Source organism: Triticum aestivum, chromosome 1D, assembly GCF_018294505.1.
Source record: "Triticum aestivum cultivar Chinese Spring chromosome 1D, IWGSC CS RefSeq v2.1, whole genome shotgun sequence".
Lineage (NCBI taxonomy): Eukaryota > Viridiplantae > Streptophyta > Magnoliopsida > Poales > Poaceae > Triticum > Triticum aestivum.
Genome location: NC_057796.1, coordinates 195,170,439 through 195,182,853, shown reverse-complemented (window position 1 = coordinate 195,182,853; position 12,415 = coordinate 195,170,439).

Here is a 12,415-nt window from a genome sequence, read left to right as displayed (position 1 = left end):
GAAAGGGGGGTGCTGCCCCCTCCCCTAGTCCAATTCGGACTCCTCCCTTGGGGGGAGGAGCGCCACCCCTTGTGGGCTGGCCTGCCTCCCTCCTGTGGCCCATATGGCCCATACCTTCCCCCGGGGGGTTCCGACCACCCTCTAGTACTCCGATATGCACCCGATACATTCCGAAACACTTTCGGTGTCCGAATGTTATCATCCAATGTATCAATCTTTACCTCTCGACCATTTCGAGACTCCCCGTCATGTCCGTGATCTCATCCGGGACTCCAAACAATCTTCGGTCACCAAAACACATAACTCATAATACAAATCGTCATCGAACGTTAAGCGTGCCGACCCTATGGGTTCGAGAACTATGTAGACATGACCGAGACACATCTCCGATCAATAACCAACAACGGAACCTGGATGCTCATATTGGTTCCTACATATTCTACGAAGATCTTTATCGGTCAAACCGTAATGACAACATACGTCATTCCCTTTTATCATCGGTATGTTACTTGCCCGAGATTCGATCGTCGGTATCTTCATACCTAGTTCAATCTCGTTACTGGCAAGTCTCTTTACTCGTTCCGTAATACATCATCTGTAACTAACTCATTAGTCACATCGCTTGCAAGGCTTATCACGATGTGTATTACCGAGAGGGCCCAGAGATACCTCTCCGATACTCGGAGTGACAAATCCTAATCTCGATCTATGCCAACCCAACAAACACCTTAAGAGATACCTGTAGACCATCTTTATAATCCCCAGTTACGTTGTGATGTTTGATAGCACACAAGGTATTCCTCCGGTATTCGGGAGTTGCATAATCTCATAGTCAAAGGAATATGTATAAGTCATGAAGAAAGCAATAGCAATAAAACTTAATGATCATTATGCTAAGCTAACGGATGGGTCTTGTCCATCACATCATTCTCCTAATGATGTGATCCCGTTCATCAAATGACAACACATGTCCATGGTTAGGAAACTTAACCATCTTTGATTAACGAGCTAGTCTAGTAGAGGCTTACTAGGGACACTGTGTTTGTCTATGTATCCACACATGTATCAAGTTTCCGGTTAATACAATTCTAGTATGAATAATAAACATTTATCATGATATAAGGAAATATAAATAACAACTTTATTATTGCCTCTAGGGCATATTTCCTTCAGTCTCCCACTTGCACTAGAGTCAATAATCTAGATTACATTGTAATGATTCTAACACCCATAGAGTCTTGGTGCCGATCATGTTTTGCTCGTGGAAGAGGCTTAGTCAACAGGTCTGCCACATTCAGATTCGTATGTATTTTGCAAATCTCTATGTCTCCCTCCTTGACTTGATCACGGATGAAGTTGAAGTGTCTCTTGATGTGTTTGGTTCTCTTGTGAAATCTGGATTCCTTTGCCAAGGCAATTGCTCCAGTATTGTCACAAAAGATTTTCATTAGACCCGATGCACTAGGTATTACGCCTAGATCGGATATGAACTTCTTCATCCAGACTCCTTCATTCGCTGCTTCCGAAGCAGCTATGTACTCCGCTTCACACGTAGATCCCGCCACGACGCTTTGCTTGGAACTGCACCAACTGATAGCTCCATCATTCAATATAAATACGTATCCGGTTTGCGACTTAGAGTCATCCGGATCAGTGTCAAAGCTAGCATCGACGTAACCATTTACGACAAGATCTTCGTTATCTGCATAAACGAGAAACATATCCTTAGTCCTTTTCAGGTACTTCAGGATGTTCTTGACCTCTGTCCAGTGATCCACTCCTGGATTACTTTGGTACCTCCCTGCTAAACTTATAGCAAGACACACATCAGGTCTGGCACACAACATTGCATATATGATAGAACCTATGGCTGAGGCATAGGGAATGACTTTCTTTTTCTCTCTATCTTCTGCACTGGTCAGGCATTGAGTCTGACTCAACTTCACACCTTGTAACACAGGCAAGAACCCTTTCTTTGACTGATCCATTTTGAACCTTTTTCAAAACTTTATCAAGGTATGTGCTTTGTGAAAGTCCAATTAAGCGTCTTGATCTATCTCTATAGATCTTGATGCCCAATATATAAGCAGCTTCACCGAGGTCTTTCATTGAAAAATTCTTATTCAAGTATCCTTTTATGCTATGCGGAAATTCTATATCATTTCCAACCAACAATATGTCATCCACATATAATATTAGAAATGCTACAGAGCTCCCACTTACTTTCTTGTAAATACAGGCTTCTCCGAAAGTCTGTATAAAATAATATGCTTTGATCACACTATTAAAGCATATATTCCAACTCCGAGATGCTTGCACCAGTCCATAGATAGATCGCTGGAGATTGCACACTTTGTTAGCACCTTTAGGATTGACAAAACCTTCTGGTTGCATCATATACAACTCTTCTTTGAGATATCCATTAAGGAATGCAGTTTTGACATCCATTTGCTAGATTTCATAATGTGGTAATTGCTAAGATGATTCAGACGGACTTAAGCATCACTACGGGTGAGAAAGTCTCGTCGTAGTCAACTCCTTGAACTTGTCAAAAACCTTTTGCAACAAGTCGAGCTATGTAGACAGTAACATTACCATCATCGTCAGTCTTCTTCTTGAAGATCCATGTATTCTCTATGGCTTGCTGATCATCGGGCAAGTCAACCAAAGTCCATACTTTGTTCTCATACATGGATCCTATCTCAGATTTCATGGCCTTAAGCCATTTTGCGGAATCTGGGTTCATCATCACTTCCTCATAGTTCGTTGGTTCGTGATGGTATAGTAACATGACCTCCAGAACAGGATTACCGTACCACTCTGTTGCGGAACATGCTCTGGTTGACCTACGAGGTTTGGTAGTAACTTGATCCGAAGTTTCATGATCATTATCATTAGCTTCCTCTCTAGTTGGTGTAGGCATCACAGGAGCGGTTCTCTGTGATGAGCTAATTTCCAATTCGAGAGAAGGTACAATTACCTTATCAAGTTCTACTTTCCTCCCACTCACTTCTTTTGAGAGAAACTCCTTCTCTAGAAAGGATCCATTCTTAGCAACAAAGATCTTGCCTTCGGATCTGTGATAGAAGGTGTACCCAACAGTTTCTTTTGGGTATCCTATGAAGACACACTTCTTCGATTTGGGTTCGAGCTTATCAGGCTAAAGCTTTTTCACATAAGCATCGCAGTCCCAAACTTTAAGAAACGACAGCTTAGGTTTCTTGCAAAACCACAGTTCATACGGTGTCGTCTCAACGGATTTAGATGGTAACCTATTGAACGTGAATGCAGCTGCTCTAATGCATAACCCCAAAACGATGGTGGTAAATTGGAAAGAGACATCATAGACCGCACCATATCAAATAAAGCACAATTACGACGTACGGACACAACATTATTTTATTGGGTTCTAGGTGGCGTGAGTTGTGAAACTATTCCACATTGTTTTGAAAGAAGGCCAAACTCGTAACTCAAATATTTGCTTCCGCGATCAGATCGTAGAAACTTTATTTTCTTGTTACGATGATTCTCCACTTCACTCTGAAATTCTTTGAACTTTTCAAATGTTTCAGACTTGTGTTTCATCAAGTAGATATACTCATATCTGCTCAAATCATCTGTGAAGGTCAGAAAATAACGATACCCGCCGCGAGCCTCAACACTCATTGGACCGCATACATCGGTATGTATTATTTCCAATAAGTCATTAGCTCGCTCCATTGTTCCGGAGAACGGAGTTTTAGTCATCTTTCCCATGAGGCATGGTTCACAAGTATCAAATGATTCATAATCAAGTGATTCCAAAATCCCATCCGCATGGAGTTTCTTCATGTGCTTTACACCAATATGACCTAAACGGCAGTGCCACAAGTATCTTGCACTATCATTATCAACTTTGCATCTTTTGGCATCAATACTATGAATATGTGTATCACTACGATCGAGATTCAATAAACCATTTATATTGAGTGTATGACCATAGAAGGTTTTATTCATGTAAACAGAACAACAATTATTCTTTGACTTAAATGAATAACCGTATTGCAATAAACATGATCCAATCATATTCATGCTCAACGCAAACACCACATAACATTTATTTTAGGTTCAACACTAATCCCGAAGGTAAAGGGAGTGTGCGATGGTGATCTTATCAACCTTGGAATCACTTCCGACACACATCGTCACCTCGCCCTTAACTAGTATTTGTTCATTTTGCAACTCATGTTTCGAGTTACAAATCTTAGCAACTGAACCGGTATCAAATACCCAGGGGCTACTATGAACACTAGTAAAGTACACATCAGTAACATGTATATCAAATATACCTTTGTTCACTTTGCCGTGCTTCTTATCCGCCAAGTTTTTAGGGTAGTTCCGCTTCTAGTGACCATTTCCTTTGCAGTAGAAGCATTCAGTTTCAGGTTTGGGTCTAGCTTTGGGCTTCTTCACGGGAGTGGCAACTTGCTTGCCATTCTTCTTGAAGTTCCCTTTCTTTCCCTTGCCTTTTTCTTGAAACTAGTGGTCTTGTTAATCATCAACACTTGATGCTATTTCTTGATTTCTACCTTTGTCGATTTCAGCATCGCGAAGAGCTTGGGAATCATTTTAATTATCCCTTGCATATTGTAGTTCATCATGAAGTTCTAGTAACTTGGTGATAGTGACTAGAGAACTCTGTCAATCACTATCTTATCTGGAAGATTAACTCCCACTTGATTCAAGTGATTGTAGTACTCGGACATTCTGAGCACATGCTCACTGGTTGAGCTATTCTCCTCCATCTTGTAGGCAAAGTACTTGTCAGAGGTCTCATACCTCTCGACTCGGGCATGAGTCTGGAATACCAATTTCAGCTCTTGGAACATCTCATGGCGCACTAAAATATCAAGTAGTCATCATACCGAGCTTGTCATATGTTCATAATGTCTGCATCTGCTCCTGCAATCGGTCTGTCACCTAGCGGTGCATTAAGGACATAATTCTTCTGTGCAGCAATGAAGATAATCCTCAGATCACGGACCCAGTCCGCTTCATTGCTACTATCATATTTCAACTTAGTTTTCTCTAGGAACATATCAAAAACATAGGAGCTACAACGCGAGCTATTGATCTACAACATAATTTGCAAATACTATCAGGACTAAGTTCATGATAAATTAAAGTTCAATTAATCAAATTACTTAAGAACCCCACTTAGATAGACAACCCTCAAGTCATCTAAATGATACGTGATCCAAATCAACTAAACCATGTCCGATCATCACGTGAGATGGAGTAGTCTTCAATGGTGAACATCTCTATGTTGATCATATCTACTATATGATTCACGTTCGACCTTTCGGTCTCCAGTGTTCCGAGGCCATGTCTGTATATGCTAGGCTCGTCAAGTTTAACCCGAGTATTCCGCATGTGCAAAACTGTCTTGCGCCCGTTGTATGTGAATGTAGAGCTTATCACACCCGATCATCACGTGGTGTCTCAGCACGACGAACTGTCGCAGCGGTGCATACTCAGGGATAACACTTATACCTTCAGTTTTTTAGTAAGGAGTCATCTTATAATGCTACTGCCGTACTAAGCAAAATAAGATGCATAAAAGATAAACATCACATGCAATCAAAATACGTGACATGATATGGCCATCATCATCTTGTGCTTTTGATCTCCATCTCCAAAGCACCGTCATGATCTCCATCGTCACCGGCTTGACACCTTGATCTCCATCGTAGCGTCGTGGTCGTCTCGCCAACTATTGCTTCTACAACTATCGCTAATGCATAGTGATAAAGTAAAGCAATTACATGGCGTTTGCATTTCATACAATAAAGCGACAACCATAAGGCTCATGCGAGTTGCCGATAACTTTTACAAAACATGGCCATCTCATACAATAATGTATATCACATCATGTCTTGACCATATCACATCACAACATGCCCTGCAAAAACAAGTTAGACGTCCTCTACTTTTTTGTTGCATGTTTTACGTGGTTGCTACGGGCTTCTAGTAAGAACCGTTCTTACCTACACATCAAAACCACAACGGTGATTTATCAAGTTTACTGTTTTAACCTTCAACAAGGACCGGCCGCAGTCAAATTCGATTCAACTAAAGTTGGAGAAACAAACACCCGCCAGCCGCCTTTATGCAAAACTAGTTGCATGTCTGTCGGTGGAACCGGTCTCATGAACGTGGTCATGTAAGGTTGGTCCGGGCCGCTTCATCCAACAATACCGCCGAATCAAAATAAGACATTGGTGGTAAGCAGTATGACAATCACCGCCCACAACTCTTTGTGTTCTACTCGTGCATATCATCTACGCATAGACATGGCTCTGATGCAACTGAAGGGAAACATAGCATGTAATTTCAAAAAAATTCCTACGATCACGCAAGATCTATCTAGGAGATGCATAGCAACGAGAGGGGGAGAGTGTGTCCAAGTACCCTCGTAGACCTAAAGCGGAAGTGTTAGTTTAACGAGGGGTATGTAGTCGAATGTCTTCTCGATTCAACCGATCAAGTATCGAACGTACGACACCTACGAGTTCTGCACATGTTCAGCTCGATGCCGTCCCTCGAACTCTTGATGCAGCAAGTGTCGAGGGAGAGTTTCATCAGCACGACGGCGTGGTGACGGTGATGTTGAAGTGATCCGCGTAGGGCTTTGCCTAAGCACTACGACAATATGACCGGAGGAGTAAACAATGGAGGGGGGCACCGCACACGGCTTGGAACAATGATGGTTTTGGAGGCTGTAAGTGCATCTAGTGCCACCCCTAGTTGGTTTTGGAGTATTGACGACGAACCCTGTTGAGGGACTAATGTGTTTGTGAGAATTGCAGGATAACACAGGTAGTAGTCCCTCATTGATTCGGTTTACCTACCGGGGATGACCCCTAAAAATGTGTGAAGACATTGAAGACAATGGTGGTATGCGAAGATATTCACAACGAAGATTATGACTCGAGAAGACATTCACGTGAAGACTATGGAGTGCGAAGACATAGCTGTTTCGTAGTTTCCTTTTCTTCTTTGTTGAGTCATAGGAACCACCGTACTGTTAAGTGGGGTCCAAGTGAACAAAGTCAGAGTGACTGAAGTGATGCTCAACCAAATCCTAAGTCTTCGAGCGAAGACTATGAGAGCAAATCTTATCCAGAGCTGGATGAGTCGGTTTTCCTTGTAGCCCAAGTTAAGCTACCGCGTGTGTTTGAAATCTGACCGTTGGAACACGTGTCAGATCCTTAGTGACCAAGGGTCATTTCGGACAAATCATGTCGGGTTGCCTAGTGGCTATAAATAGCCCACCCCCTACACCATAAATTGGTGGCTGCTCAGAGTTAATGCACGGCTTTTGTCGTTTGAGAGCAACCAACCTCCGAAGCTTTGAGAGAAAGATCCTTGCGAGGACAAAGCCCAAAACACCCAGAGCCAAAGAGTGTTAGGCATCACTGAGGACTGTGAATCCTCCAGCCGGTTAGGCGTCGCGTTCTAAGCATCCAAGAGTCATTGTGGATTGCCGGTGAACGAAGTCTGTGAAGGTTTGGAAGTCTACCTTGAAGACTTACCAGAGTGATTGGGCGAGGACTAAGTGTCCTTAGCTCAAGGGGAATAAGGTGAAGACACGGTCTTCTGAGTTGAATCTCAGCCTCCCTAACCAGACGTACAGTTGTCAGAGCAACTGGAACTGGTCCAACAAATCCTTTGTCTTCACCAAGCAACTGGTTCTATCTCTTCCTTCACTTATTTATAGTTTGTCTTCGTGAAGTCTTTTGCTTGCTTGTCTTATCTGTTTGAGTTCACTGTGTGACGACTATTGTTGTTTGGCTTCATACTATCTTCCATCTTGATCCATACTACCTAGCTGCTAATAGTCTTCGTGCTTTAGCTTCATTACTTGCTTGACTATGGCTTGTCTAGTGTAGTCTACCTTCCGCTGCATGTCAATAGGTTCATTTCTATCGTTTGTCTTTGAAACTCCCATGTTTTGAAGACTTCCATAAAAATCGCCTATTCACCCCCCTCTAGTTGATAACTAGCACTTTCAATTGGTATCAGAGCAAGGTACTCCCTTGTTCTGTGTGATTCGGTTTAACCACCTGGAGTTTTAGCTATGTTGACTGCAGGGATAATCAAAGTCTCCGCTGCGTGCCCTGTCTTCAATGGCACTGATTACCCCTACTGGAAGAATAAGATGCGCATGCATCTTGAAGCCATTGATGTCGATCTGTGGTATGTCGTCAAGAACGGCGTTCCTAAGACTGATGAAGGTGTCACCCCTGCTAATATCAAGAAGTTCGTTCAACTGGATTCTACTACCAAGAACATCATCTGTGGTCATCTGACCAAAGGACAGTACGGCCGTGTGAGTGCTCTGGAAACGTCGAAGCTAGTCTGGGACTGGCTATCCAAGGTCAACGAAGGCGTCTCAACCCAGAGAGATCAAAGGATCAGTGTCCTTCGCAACCTCTTCAACCGCTTCAAGAGAAATGACAATGAGAATGTCCAGCTCACGTTTGATCGCCTCACTGATATCACAAATGAGCTTCATGCTCTCGGCGCCACTGAGATCACCAAGCATGAAATCATCAAGACACTCCTGAGATCACTTGACAGCTCGTTTGACACCCTAGCCCTGATGATTCAAGAACGCCCTGACTTCAAGACACTCGATCCGTCTGACATACTTGAGAGGCTCAACACACATGAGTTTCAGCTATCTGAGAAAAGAGACATCTATGGTCCCAACTATGGCCGAACTCGTGCTTTGAAGGCAAAGGTTGTTTCCTCATCTGAAGAAGAATGTGACTGCAGTTCTGGTGATCCTGAAGACATTGGAAAGGAGCTTGCTATGCCTGTGAAGAAGTTCCAGAAATTCACCAAGAAGAAAGGCTTCAAAAAGTCTTCAAGATCCAGCTCAAGAAATGATGAAGCTTCCACTCATGACCACAAGAAGAGAACATGCCACAAGTGCAAGAAACCTGGTCACTACATCTCTGAGTGTCCTCAGTGGGACAATGAGAACAACAACAACAAGAAGAGCAAGGAATATGATTCTGATGACAAGTAGAAGAAGAAATCATCAAAGTCTTCTTCCAAGTCTTCCTCCAAGTCTTCATCACATAAGAAGAGCTCATCTGGCAAGGCTCGTGCTTTTGTTGGCAAGGAGATGGATTCAGAGGAGGAGTCTGCTTTTGAGGAGGCAGAGGAGGAGTCCGACTCTGGCGTTGCAACTCTGGCTCTAGCTACAGCCTACGTTGCCAAGTCCATCTTCAACACTGAAGAAAATGGCTCCGTCACCAACGCTGATGCTAATGACAAGGACGACTCCGCTCCCACCTACTGCTTCATGGCACGTGGTGCCAAGGTAAACTCACGCGATGCTTACTTTCAAACATCAAGTGAAGATGACTCTGATTGTGAATCCAAACCCAGCTACAAAACATTTGCTAAAATTGCAACTGAACAACAGAAAGCTATGGAACATATTCAAAAACTGTTAGACAAAAGCGATGACCTGTTGAACGCAGAAATGACCCGATCTCAGTCCTTAATTGAAGACATAAAAAATCTTCATGTTAAGTACGAGGAACTTGAAAGTCGTCATGAAACGCTCTCAACAACTCATGAAAAGCTTTCCTATGATTATCTTCAAAGGAAGCAAGAACTTGTGAAATTAAGAGCAGTTCGTGAAGATCTTCAAAAAGAAAACGAGTCACTTCGCGCTCAACAGATCAGTCCCGCTCAGGAAGGATTTGAACCACCATGTCTAAAATGCCTTGAGCGTGATAACGCTACTTCTGTTGCTGAATGTTCTACTGCTGCTACTGTCACAATATCTTCAACTGCTGATGTGGTAACTAACCCCTCTGCTGAGGATGCCACTACTATTGCTGATGAAAATGCTAGGTTGAAGACATTGCTTGAGTCTGGGATGTACAAAAGTCTCAAAGGGCATCAGACACTATGTGATGTCCTCAAAAAGCAGATTCTGAACCGAAACCCTAGAAAAGAGGGTGTAGGGTTCGAGAGGAAAATGAATGTCGATGGTTCTTACTGGAAGCCTGAGCAGTACCCCAAAACCACATGGGTTGCTGCAAAGGGACCTTCAGTGGACCCATCCACCTTATCTGGCTTCACTTGTGCTAACCCGATTGTCATTGATGAATCCTTTGATGCAAACTATAAACTGTTTAAGAATTAGAATGGTGAAGTGTTTGCCAGGTATATTGGTACTAACTGCAGGAATGGACCACCTATGAAGAAGATCTGGGTGCCCAAAAGGTGTCTTGAGAATCTTCCTGTGAATGTCATCATGACACCACAAGGGAAGAAGACAAACCCCAGACCAAAGGCTTCATACAGACAGAGGACTCACCTGAGTCACCGTAACGCCAATGTTTTGCAGAGAAATCATACTCAGACTTATGAATATGAGCGTGTTTCTTCAAACCGCTATGTTCATAATACTAAGAACTTTTCTGCTTATTCATATGAGTATCATTCATCTCTACGAGGCTATTTGCTAGGGCTCCAAAGCCAAAGTTCTCAAATGCTGCACTTAGACTCATTGCTTCGAAGCCACCCTTGAAAATGTGGGTGGTTAAGAAAACTTAACTCTCTTTTGTAGGGAAAGGTCTCCAGCCAGAAATCAAAGGCGTCCGATGCTATTGCTGGGGACCTAAAACATCTTGTGGGGCGCAAGATAAAATGCCCAAATGGTCTTACTATGTATTTTGTTCCTGAATCGCTTGCCAATCATCCTATCAGTCCTAACCTTGATCTGACCTTTGATAATCCTCTTGTCCGTCAAATGTTTATGCTTCACAATACTCTTGGTGAAGCCTATCCCCCTAACTGTACTGTAGGGTATGACAGCACATGCTTCAGAATGGATTATGGACAGTGGATGCACTAATCACATGACTGGTGATCGAAGTCTTCTCATGGACTCAACCTTACGTCCATCTAACAAGAGTCACATCACATTTGCTGACACTGGTAAAAGCAAGGTATTGGGTCTAGGTAGAGTTGCAATCTCAAAGGATCAGCACATGGATAAAGTGATGCTTGTTGAATCCCTTGGTTTCAACTTAATGTCTGTCTCAATGCTTTTTGACTTGAACATGATTGTGATCTTTGGAAAATATCGTTGCCTTGTTCTAATGGAATCTGACAAGTCTCTAGTCTTTGAAGGGTACTGGAAAGATGATCTATATATGGTAGATTTCTCAGCAGGACCACAGTTAGCCGTATGTCTTCTAGCAAAAGCTTCAGAGTGCTGGCTCTGGCATCGGAGGCTAGGGCATGCTGGCATGAGGAACCTGTACACTCTCGCAAAGAAGAAACACGTCGTAGGCATCGAGGGCGTCAAGTTCAAGAAAGATCATCTGTGTGGTGCCTACGAAGCTGGAAAGATGACGAGGGCCAAGCATCCCTCGAAGACAATCATGACGACATCTCAATCCTTTGAGCTACTACACATGGACTTATTTGGTCCTACTCACTACTCTACTCTTACTACAACTGCGTGTCTCTATGGCTTTGTCATTGTTGATGACTATACAAGATATACTTGGGTGCACATAATCCTCTACAAGAATGAAGTGCAGGATGTCTTCAGCCGCTTCGCCAATCATGCCATGGCGAACTATGGCATCAAGATCAAGCACATCAGAAGTGACAATGGCACAGAGTTCAAGAACACCGGCCTCGATCTTTACCTTGATACATTAGGCATCACTCATGAGTTCTCTGCTCCATACACACCTCAGCAAAATGGCGTTGTGGAGCGCAATAACAAGACACTCATTGAGATGGCTCGGACGATGCTTGATGAATACAAGACACCAAGGAAGTTCTGGCCTGAAGCCATTGATACTGCATGCCATGTCATCAACCGTGTTTATCTTCACAAGCTTCTGAAGAAGACATCCTATGAGCTCCTAACTGGTAAGAAGCCAAATGTCAGTTACTTCAGAGTATTTGGTGCCAGGTGCTGGATCAAGGATCCACATCACACTTCAAAATTTGCACCAAAAGCACATGAAGGTTTTATGCTTGGTTACAGAAAGGATTCACACTCCTACAGAGTCTTCAACCTCTTTCACTATAAAGTGGTTGAAACTGTAGATGTGCGGTTCGATGAGACTAACGGCTCGCAAAGAGAGCACCTGCCAAATGTGTTAGATGAAGTTCCACCTAGTGAATCCATCAAGCTCATGGGAACTGGAGAAATCATACCTTCTGAGGTACAGGTTGAAGAGGAACTTATCATTTCTGCGCCTAATCAACCTGAAGACAATGCTCAGCCTGAAGTCAATGCTCTACAATGATCAGCAAGAGCAAAATATTTGTCCAGTTCATCCTCGTGTTGCAAATGAAGTACAAATTGAGAAGATAATTGATA